Source organism: Amblyomma maculatum, chromosome 1 (assembly GCF_055883805.1).
Source record: "Amblyomma maculatum isolate TAMU_Amacu chromosome 1, ASM5588380v1, whole genome shotgun sequence".
Classification (NCBI taxonomy): domain Eukaryota; kingdom Metazoa; phylum Arthropoda; class Arachnida; order Ixodida; family Ixodidae; genus Amblyomma; species Amblyomma maculatum.
This window is the reverse complement of record NC_139344.1, coordinates 236,621,824-236,632,917: the sequence shown is the minus strand read 5'-3', so window position 1 is coordinate 236,632,917 and position 11,094 is coordinate 236,621,824.

Genomic DNA, 11,094 nt, shown 5'->3' with positions numbered 1-11,094 from the left:
TGTGCCACCCCCAGATTGTTAAACGCTGTTCATAACTCCGCTTGTCTACCGTGATCCAATGGCTTGGCGCCACATTTGAATGTATCAAATACTAAAATATAGTTAAGTCAGTCAATTAGGGTGCGGCCGAGATGTATCAAATACATGTTAATTAAACCAGTCAAGCTGACGCCACGCTACCTGAAGTTGAGCCAAAAAAAGGGCATAGGAAGGGATTGGGCGTGCAATTTGAAAGTACCAAAGACTAAAATAGTCAAATCAGTCAATTAGGGTGACTTCAAGGATGTGACACGCAACCGGAAGTAGAGCCGGAAAGGGGCATAGGAGGGTGTTGGCACGCAATTTGAAAGTACCAAAGACTAAAATGGGTAAACAAGAAGTGAATTAAGCAACAAACAGCAGCATCCGTGCTTTCATATTACTCCAATGCAGATTCCGCACTGCTCTAATTTTTTACACACCTGTCATGCAACAGTACTATGATACATATTTTCAAAACATATTGATGCAAATACAAGAATTGTAACGCAGACTGAAGAGTCTCCAAACATAAATTGTGTGACATTACACTCCTGCTACATATTAAGGTTTGCACTTGATCGACGATGTCAAATACATGACAAGAAAGCGCAACTTCCCAATCAACCTGCGAAGGGGACGGGCAAATCAGGTGGTGATAAACTGATTAAATTTTGGCATGCAGCAGACCTCAAGGAGCAGAAGAAAATAGGACATGAAACATCTGGCCCACAGACCAGTGGCAGCTCTTAACATACAGCTCTGCATATATACTCGTTTAGTTTTGTGATGGGATTACGCAGTCATGCATGTCATGTATGTCGTACACTTCACGTAGGCTGTACGGCCACGTTGGGTGTACGTTCACCTAGGTTGTACGTTCTCCTAGGCTGTACGTTCACCTAGGCTGTACGTTCACGTTGGTGTACAGCAGTCTTGTACAAATCTCGTACAATTTTTCCAGTAGTAGTCATGTTTTTGCTGTAGACGAACATGCATAATGCTGTGTGCTGAGTTGTGTGGAAACTATATATTTGTACCGAAAGTCTACGCGTTCCATCGGGATCAACTTCCTTACCACAAGGCTGCACGTCATTCTCCGAGAGTATTTGATCTGTTCGTCGCATTACAGTGTGAGGTATTTCTGTTTTTAGAATTTTGAAACGAAAAGCTTCACTATGAGAGTCAGAGTCGAGCTTCGCGTGTGCCGCATGTCGATGCCGTATGCCATATGCGGTATAGAGCTTATTCACGTGACGTCATTGCTGCTTTACCGGCAACCATGGCACGCACAACGCCACCTGAGAGAGGGAGAAAGAGAGAGAGAGGGCCTATGGCGAATCAGAGTACGCGTCAGTGAAATCCGAGCTCTGGTTGGACGGCGGACGGCGTTCTAAACGGCGTCTTGAATCTCCGACAAATGAGCGGCGCGCAGCAGGAAGGACGCTCGTAGACCGGTGCCGGCGCGTCGGAAGCATTTTCTGTATGCTTTTAGTTTCGAAGCGCCCAACGTTATGGCGTCTCCGCAAAACAAGGTTGCCAGTACTGCTAAACCTGATAGTGAATAGGGTCTATACCGCGACCGAGTGACGTCACAGCCAAGGCCAGCTGCGGTGCCCCTCGCCAAGCTACGCCAGCGTTGCAGATGCCCATAGGGGCCCATGCATTTAGAGGTCATCGTAACTATCACTAACCATCACCTACTAGTTAAGGGGTGTTTAAGTAACAGTAATTATACATTAACTAGTACTCAGAAAGTGTAAGTCATGGTTAACTATCACTATCCAATAGCAATGGTTAGACGTTTCGAGACGTCCATAGCCGTCACATGGTGACGTCATCGACCGTGATGTCCTGATCGGATTAGAAATCACCATGATGTCACATCCAGTCATGTATAATAACCGGAAGTGATAATGACGTCATGTCTGGTGGTGACGTCACCAGGAGATTCACGCGTATACGAAGCTGAACCCGCCGGGCGTTCCATCCCTGTCTGTGCGGCTCCTTTCATTTGGCGCTTCTTCGAACGCCGCACCACAGAGCATGTGACGTCACCCATCTGCCGTCAGCTATGAGGACCAAGCGGGAACGAGTGCGCTCCAATGCCGCCGGGCGGCGCTTCTTACCTTCCGCGAGTGACAGATGCTGCGCCTTTCCTTTCCTGTAAACGAATTACAGAGCGCCGGTGAACTTAGACGCGCTCGTCATGGAAGTCAAGGAGAGTTTAGCTGCTAGCGAACGGCGCAGAAGACTGGAAAAATTAACTTCTTCTGATCCCGAGGTAGACACTGCTTTTCGCTACGTATATCCAGGCATAGCAGAGCTAAGCCATCTTTCATTTTTTTTTTAATGATGAAGACAGAGGTACAACGTGCATGCTGCATCTTAGTGGTATTTTGTCAGCTGCTTGAAGCATCTTGCAGGAACATTTTCTTGAACATATCAGCATTCTTTTTTATTCACAGGCCGAAAAAATTATTGTAGGCCTACCTATGTCACGTGGGTGAAGGTGTCATGATTCGGGAGGATTATCATTAGGACCAACGAGGACCTTTACCAATCGCGTGCCTGCGAGGATGGCCTCACATTTAAATTTGTTTTGATGTATATTCTTTGGTGTAGCACGAACTTTCTACACAAAATCTGTTTTTCCCTGGACGAACGAAAAATGGCTGGCTACAAGTAGCTTGAAAAAGAAATGCTAAAACCGTTATTCTACCATCTTATAGCTTTAATGGCAATGTGAGAGCATTGCTTATCACTCAGAACGTCATTGAGTTATGCTGCTGAGTTAAGTGATACAGTGAAATATTTCTGACTTCAATCTACAAAGAACCAAAGTAATCATATGTTGTTCAACCTTAATTCGACATAAACCGACCTTATTTTCTCTTAATCTTTATGCATTGTTTTTCAAATGCAAAACATTTATTCTCTAATGAAAGTAAACATGTCGTGCTGCACTGTTGTTTAATACATTCCATCATTGTTCTAACCTAATCTACTCTAATCCACTCTTAGTTCAATCCAGTTTAACATTTTTTGATCTTAATTTGCGCTAATTAAAATTATTTTATCATTCGTACAACTCAGGGGAAACTCATCCTTCTTAGTTAATTCATCTTTAATCAAACTGAATTAAATGCAACCCATTCTCAATTCGTGTGCCACATTTTCGCCACAGCATTCTGACACTCGTTCAACAATCCAATAAGATCCTCGTATAAACCATTGGTTTATGTCTTGCTGTAAGCTCTGTCGACATTTGTTTTGCACGCAGATCTGCTTCGCCCGGCGGCCTCGATTGTTGACGTCACGACGGGAGCACTGCGGCTTCGTTTCTCTAGGTGGTGTTGGCCCTGCGTAGAACGCTGCGTTACAAAGTGTAAATCTCTTATCTGCTCCGCGAAATGCTTGGCTTTGTACGACCCCGGCCTTCCCACGATTCTTCTTTCAGCCTGGACGCAGTTTCCCAAACGTAACGTAACAGTGAGCGACGCCCGGTAGCGTTCGTCTCGCGTTCCCTCACGAAAACTAAGGAGCGCGATGCGCAAATAGAAAAGGAAGCGTTAACCCTGACTTCGGCTGTCGAAAGATTCGACGAATACCTCAGAGGTCTGGACGTAGGCTTCGAAGCGGACCATAAGCCACTTGTTTCCTTACTAGGAAAAATGCCCGTTGATATTGTCCCGCCAATAATTCAGCGGCTCAGATTGCGGCTCATGCGCTATCGTTTTGAGATAGTCGATGTTCCGGGAAAACACTTGGTCACTGCGGAGGCTCTTTCGCGAGCGCCAATCACCGGAGGCATGCGAATCCTATGCAAAGTCGTGCATTAAGGGACTTGAAACCGGTGATAATTTTTTGTAAAGAGAGAGAAAGGCTCAAGAAACCGATGCAGTTTGCAAAGCCCTCCGATTGTTGTGTCGCCAAGGCTGGCCAGAAAAACCGAGGCTTCCTTTCCATTTCGTCCATTGTTGGCAAGAGCGCGCCTTTATAAGCAACCAGCAAGAAGTGTGCTGTGTCCATCGCCACGCCGTAACACATATCCTAGCGAGAAGAGCAAATACTTCTGAGGCGGCTTTTTAGGGCGTTTTTAGGCCACCTGCATGAGTTTACAGGGATCATATTGCACGCTCTGTCGAAGCTTTGCGTTACGTGTGTCAGATAACTGGGCTACACCCAGAGCGCCTGGGCAAGGACGTTATCTGTCACACGCCTATCTGTAAGGCTGCTGAACATGCTCGGTCGTTTATCGCCAAGAAAAGCGGCTAACAGCAGCATTTATGAGTGACGCTGCGGTACAATTACAGCGCTACCTATGCAGTGCAGGTTCCCTATAGTTGAAGGCAACGAGTTGCTTTTAAAAAACTCGTAGTGCCTGGGTCCCCCAGAAAAGAAATGCTAGAAAAGTTGCACGATGGGCATCAAGGCATTTCTAGAAGCCGAGCTATTGCTAAAGACTTGATTTGGTGGCCAGGCCTTAGCGAACAACATACACAGCTGGTGAAAGAATGCGAAACTTGCGCGCAATGTGCTGTTCAGAATTCAGAGCCGTTGATGCCCACTGCTACTCAGAATTTTGCATGGGGGAGAGTTGGTGTTGACTTGTGTGTTATCCACCATCGCCACTATTTGGTGCTGGTCGATCATCTGCACGGCTACGCGAAAATTGCGCTGCTCCCATTAACTACAGCTGAAACAGTTACAGAGAGGATGAAGAGCATTTTTGCTCGTCATGGCATCCCGGAGATGGTAGTGACAGATAATGGACAACAATTTTCATGCACTGAGTTTGAACGTTTTGCTGTTGAATATGGTTTCAGTCATGTGACTGTAAGCCCAAGACACCCGCAAGACACCCGTCTTTCGCTCTAGGCTTGCACACGGGCCTCGCTGCTTGACGATGCATCTCCGCTCCTTTGGACGCTCAAGCTGACAGTGGCCGGACGCCGCTACGACAACCCGAACCCAGTGCATGGTGGCTATTAAGGCGAAAGCCTTTACTGCCTCAGGCTGTCGGGGACAAAGTGTGCCCCCCTTTTGCGGCTTTCTGACTGGCCGAGGCGGGATGCTTCCCTGCCATCTGCAATGCCACACTTGAACGCGCCCCAAGCAACGCCACGCGACAGAAGCGATGGTGTGCGGTCCAAACTCACACTTGCCGGAGAAGGTGTGATAGATACTACGCCTTCTTTTTCCTGTAAAGCAGTATTTTCACGTAGTGGTGACAAGGCCGTTGTCACCAAAGGAAGACTCAGGCTTGATGGTACTGATATTAACTCTTTATTGGGCTGACTTGCGCCCGCAAAAGAACTAAGCCACTCGCCGGCGGCGATGGCAACAAATGTGCTCGTCGATCGTCGAACAAAAAATGCCCGTCGCACTCGTCAACGCTCAATTTAAAGGCTGCTCAGAAAAACCTAGATAACGTCGCAAACAGCTACCAGCACAGGCTGGAACATTGCAGAAAGACACACGAGTGGCCGGAACCTTCGAGACAGATCTCGGTGCATCTTGCGCTACAAAGAAACTGATAAAGGTGTGACTCGCGACATCGAGCATTAACAAACAAAGAATAGGGAACTGATACGCGATCCAGAATCCGAGTGATAAAGCCGCGTGCCGGCGGCTGTTAAAAAAACAACAAATACAGATTTGAAGGTTCCGCGGCAATGAGCACTGCAACGAATGCCGACAAGAGGCTAACGATGCACTCTAAAAAAAAAGAATGTAAAAGGAGGGTAACTTCGGGATTTATGCTATCTGAAACCGCATGGCTTAAATATACCCTGCGCAATCACCCGCACGGAAGACGTTAGTCTCTCTCGCATGACTTTACACCATTTCGTCCCTGCAGCTCAAGCAAAAAAAAGTTTGCCGCTTGTTTCTTCTTTTTTTTTTTTTATGATGGTAACCGGTTTCAAGCTGGGTGCGGCTGTGTTCCTACTTCCCGCCCGATGTCCTTTCAAGAGCTACCACAAAAGGACCCCTCGTTTTTCCCCGGAGGAGGTGGGGAATCGTCGAAAGTTGGGAGCATCTTATCTTCTTACAAAAAGCGGTGCCTCCCCCCTTCACCCCCCCCCCCCCCCCCCCCCCCTGACACCCGTCCCGTCTTTTGACTCCTACGCGAGCTTGACCGTGGAGAGAGCAAGGCCGAACTCAGAACAAGGGCGGACAGACAAGTGTGTACGCTGCAAAACAGGGAGAAAGGGGAGGTGAGGGGGGAGTGGTGGTGAGACGAGAAGCGAAGCAGTTGCTTTTTAGTTTTGTTGCTTTTATTCTCAACGCAGCGTCACGTGTTCGTAGTTGCTTGAGCCTGCCTGCGTTCCCTGCGACTCTGCTAGTCCGAGAAGACGACGACGGCGATTGCCGCACTAGTCAGCGTTCGTGCTCTTTGTCGTTGGTACTCATCTGTGTTTTTAGAAAAGTTCGGTTGCTCTCAGCGATTATTTCATCGAGTGCGCTCATCGATGCCTCACTATGAAACGACTTCGTGAAAGTGTGAACTTCGGAATGAAACGGCGGATGGCTGGTCGTCGCGGTGGTGGCGTTCCAACGGATCCTTGGCGCCAAATTTCAGCCGCGCATGTAAGTGACGTTTTACATTTCGTTTTACGTGTTTTTCTCTGCTATTTAACTTGGCCTGAACATGTTTTGTTATTGCTTACGTCCGCGACGCTGCTTGTTTGTCTGTGAAACGGCCTCTGAGCACGACGTCTTGGATCCCAACCTGAGCATACCACTCCCTCAGTTCAGACTGGAGGAGCGGCGCATCCCAAAATTTTTAGATGGTCACGACCTTTTTGCGGGATGCTAATGGTGCATTTTTAGTCGTCTACGACGCTCACAAGCATATCCCGCGGTCGAAAGTATGCGTCGACGAGCGCTAATGCAGTCCCGGTGATACGCATTGACGTGTTTGCATGCCGCATTATTTTTGCTCGCTGTCTACAATCGATTTTGATCGTCTGTTGTTGCTGCTTTACGGGAACGTTGCCATAAATGCGGGAGAGCATGCAGGGTGATGGGTTAAGTTTACGGTTCTTTTGCCAGCAACTTGTACGTTCGAAGGCAGCGCGCTTGATATCCTAAAGTCACGCTTTCAGAACGCCGATTTAACCCCGCAGTTTTGAGCTGATGGCGTCGAGACCAGAGGTGGGACCGAGCCGATTCGTGTACATGTATACTGTCGCAGTGACGCAATGTGCAGGAAAGACATTTCTCACGCTTTTTTTTTTTTTTTTTCGCTGCAGGCTCAAGTCCTTCGTCTCGTCTGCGCAAGAACGTAGACTGTCGTCTCTTCAAAGAATTTGAAACTGGTCTCTGCTATCCGTGCTGGTAAGTCCAAAGCATTGTTTCCGTCCAGAAAGGGGCGTTTAAATTGACACGCGCACTTTTGTGGCACATATTGCTGATCACTGACATCTGCCTCAATGTATACTGCTTGGGATTCTCGTCGGAGAATATTTATGTCGCGTGCCATGTGTGTGTCTCCTTGCGTGTTGCCATTTTCGCTCATGCCGTGCAATATGGTGCACGCCCAGACAGTGACTTATCAATTGAGTTTCATTGTGTTTGAGGGCGTGTGCGAGTAAATGGTGTTATTTAACTTGCTGATCACTTATGTTAAAAACTGATAATAAATATTGGACTCGATCAAATCACTTAACAAGTGAAAAATCTGGGTTAGCTGGTGATCAGATGTCTTCAGCATTGAAGCAAACCATGTGTCACCCCTTCTCTGCTTTAAGACTGACTTTCTTTTTGTAATCGGTACATAAAAAGACCAGCGCAAAAAAAAATAATAATTACGGGGACAAAGGAACAAAAAATGACAGGACGGGCACTGAAATACGTTTTGTGTTCCTTTGTACCTGTTTTCTTTTTTTTCGCTGGTTTTTTAGGGTGTAAGTATGAACCAACTGGCCCAAACAGCTATTTTGATTAAATGTGCTAATTTTCGTTAGCGAGCTAAGGAAAATTTTTATATCGCTAATATTTTTCATTTGGGGATTTGCTATAGTTTCTACTCAGCTATTTCCATTCTGAACTTTTCAGCCTCCTGACCCATAGAAAGGAGGCTATGCCTGACCAATAACAACACATTCTTTTCCTTCTGTAGTTTCTGTTGTCAGACATTGTGTTATACTCATTACTACAATTCACTGGTACTGAGACATTCCCTCATTGAAGTTAATGTGTATTGTCATTGTGCTAGCAGTTTGTCATAAATCTGCTATTCTAGTTTATTTAAGCAGTTATTTCGACTGTAAAGAGGTGGCAGATATTGTTACAGATATATCTAGGAACAGGAGTTGTAGCTTTTAAGCTCATTGTCAAAATATTTGAGTCATTGTTGTGGCATGTGTGGTGCCATTATTTTTTGTACTATAGTTATGTATGTACTAGTTACAAGTATCATGCTAATGTTATGAATGATACCTTTGCTGCAGTGTACCTGCCAGTAGGAGGAATACGGTGTAGAAGTGCTGTTACTCCTGCTTCTAAAGATCAACCTGCTTTCTTCAGCGCTGGACGACTACTTACGGCAAGATTTGTGTGGTATGTATTTTTCGACATAGCTGTGGCATTGTGGTCTGTTCATTGTTGCTTTATGTCTATCAAAGAGCATATTTTTCGATGCTGAGGAGCAATAGCCCTGGCATTACATTGATTTTGGAACCATTCAGTGCTATTGAGCAAGTTAGCAAGGGAGGAATTTTTTCAGTATGTAATCGATCTGAACATGTTGACTTCTTTTTATTGAGTGAGCTGTTAATGTATGCCTCTTTTCTTTTTTTCTTCAAAACCTAATATTTAAATTGTTTGCACTTGGTTCTCAGCAGTAAGGTTATGTTCTCTGATGGGTGTAATTTTCAACAACTCACATGCTCTTATGTTGCTAGGTATGTCCAGAATAGAATGAAACTAAAAATGAAGTACTGCAGGTGATATGTAATGGACGGTATTTTAGCACTTTCAGCTTTATTGTTTCTTTTGTGTTCTTTATATTGTTTTGTGCCATTTGTACTCAGCGTATTTTACTTGTGTTCCACCACTACCATTTAACAAATATATATATATATATATGCCCCCACCCCTTATGTCATGTCTATGGGCCTATAAAGGGAGAATGAATGAAATGAAATTTGCAGTACAATTAGAACTGGATTGTGCAGCACAGTGGACATGTCTGTGGTAGAGGATAATGGTTGAATGGCTAATCAACCAAAATTGACTTAACTTTTGCATTTTAATTTTAGGGGACAGTATTATATACCAGAAATGAGGGTCCCCAATATTATAGGTGAGCCCAGTTCTTAAATTTTCTGAAAGAGCAATGTAGTTCAAAATACTGAACAAGGAAAGGCGTATTTGAAAACTATTGTCTTGCTTTCCCACATTGCATGTAAAAAATGTTGCTGCACTTGGTATTGTTGCCAGAATCATGTTAGCTTCTTCTGCATCATCAAAAACACAAAATATGTCTATATTATCTGAATAAGAAATGTCAGCAACACCCTTTTTTAGTTATGTAATGTGGAAAAACCAACTTACAAAGCTTTTAAAGGAATATTTTTGATGCTCATTATGTTAGACCACATAGATGATTAGGAGGGTTTTAGGCCTAGGCTCACTCATTAATAGCCTTCAATTTTGCAGTTTTCATATTGCCTCTTATAAACAAAAAGAATAGATAATTAAGTCTAATCCTGAAGCTGTACCAGGTACCCAAAGTCCACATTGCTGCACAACCCACCGGCAGAGACTGCACGGGTGTCTCTTCATAGTTTATGATTTGCAATCTGTAAAGGTAAAGAACATAATCTTCGAGAAATTTGTTGTAAACACTTTTTAATAATCATTCTTGTATAATATTGGTCAGCATTTACAATTTCATTAGTTAGGCATCTAAAGAGATAAGCAGTTGACAGTTCTGGCAAATTGCAGTTTATGAGAAGTTTTATTCCTGCTGCATGTGCTGCGAGCATTACATGAAACAGCAATACATAGAATCTCAAGCTTTGTGGTTTGTTCAAGGAATTATAGGGGTATTGAAGTGTATTGTTTTTTGCCTCCTGAGCAAGATAATGTAGTTTTGAAGTGAAACGGCAGTCTCGAGAAGTTTTTGGCATCGGCATAAGCTGATGTGTGGTGTGAAACTAGCAATGAACTTATGTAAAAGTTGCATTTTATTGTCATGCTTTACATAATTCTGCATCTGTGACATCACTGCAGTAATGCACATGTGCAGAAGGTGCTTTGGATGTGCCTTGCTATCATTGCTCTTTTAGCATGAAATGTTCCATCTTTCAGAAGTGGTATCCCGCATTTTATAAGGCATAGCCTCTGTGGTATATTCATGCCTTTTTCCAGGAATGTAAACTGCACTAAAGGCAGAAACAATAGAATGGCCTTAGACATACCCCTGCAGGAGCAAGCTCTGCAGGAACAAGCTTCATTCGTTATATTCATGAGAAATGACAACGAATGCAAGAACAAAAGAACCTCCCCCCCCTCCTCCCCCCCCCCCCCCCAAAAAAAAAAAAAGAAGAAGAGATTTGCAGTTGTCACTTGTGATGGATGATCAGATGACTAAAGACAGTGTAGTCTCAGGAAAACATTAACACTATAGGCAACATAAGATAATGTCATGAAGGACCAGAGACAGTGTTTTCTAGGAGGGTGAGACCATAGTGACTAGAAACAAGACCACTGGTATGGTCAGGTGTGAAAGCAAACTATAATGTTTGGGTGTTGGAGTGGAAACCAGCAAACAACAAAGGTGAAAGTGAAGGTGATAAAACAAAGTTTAACATAAAAAGCTAATGATAAAAAAAAGGAGAACTGCACATATGAACGAGTAGAGGGAGGGGTTTTTTAAATCACATCTTTTGCCTTTATTAGGCTAGCTTCTATTTTATCAATATGTTTTCATTCATATTTCTTTAAATAACCCTCTGGGTAGTCCAACATCAGTGATGCCTATGGCTTGACCCTGCTCCTAACAAGAATATGTCTCATTGTATATTGTGTCTTATTGAGCATATTGTCAATTTTTTCTGAGAT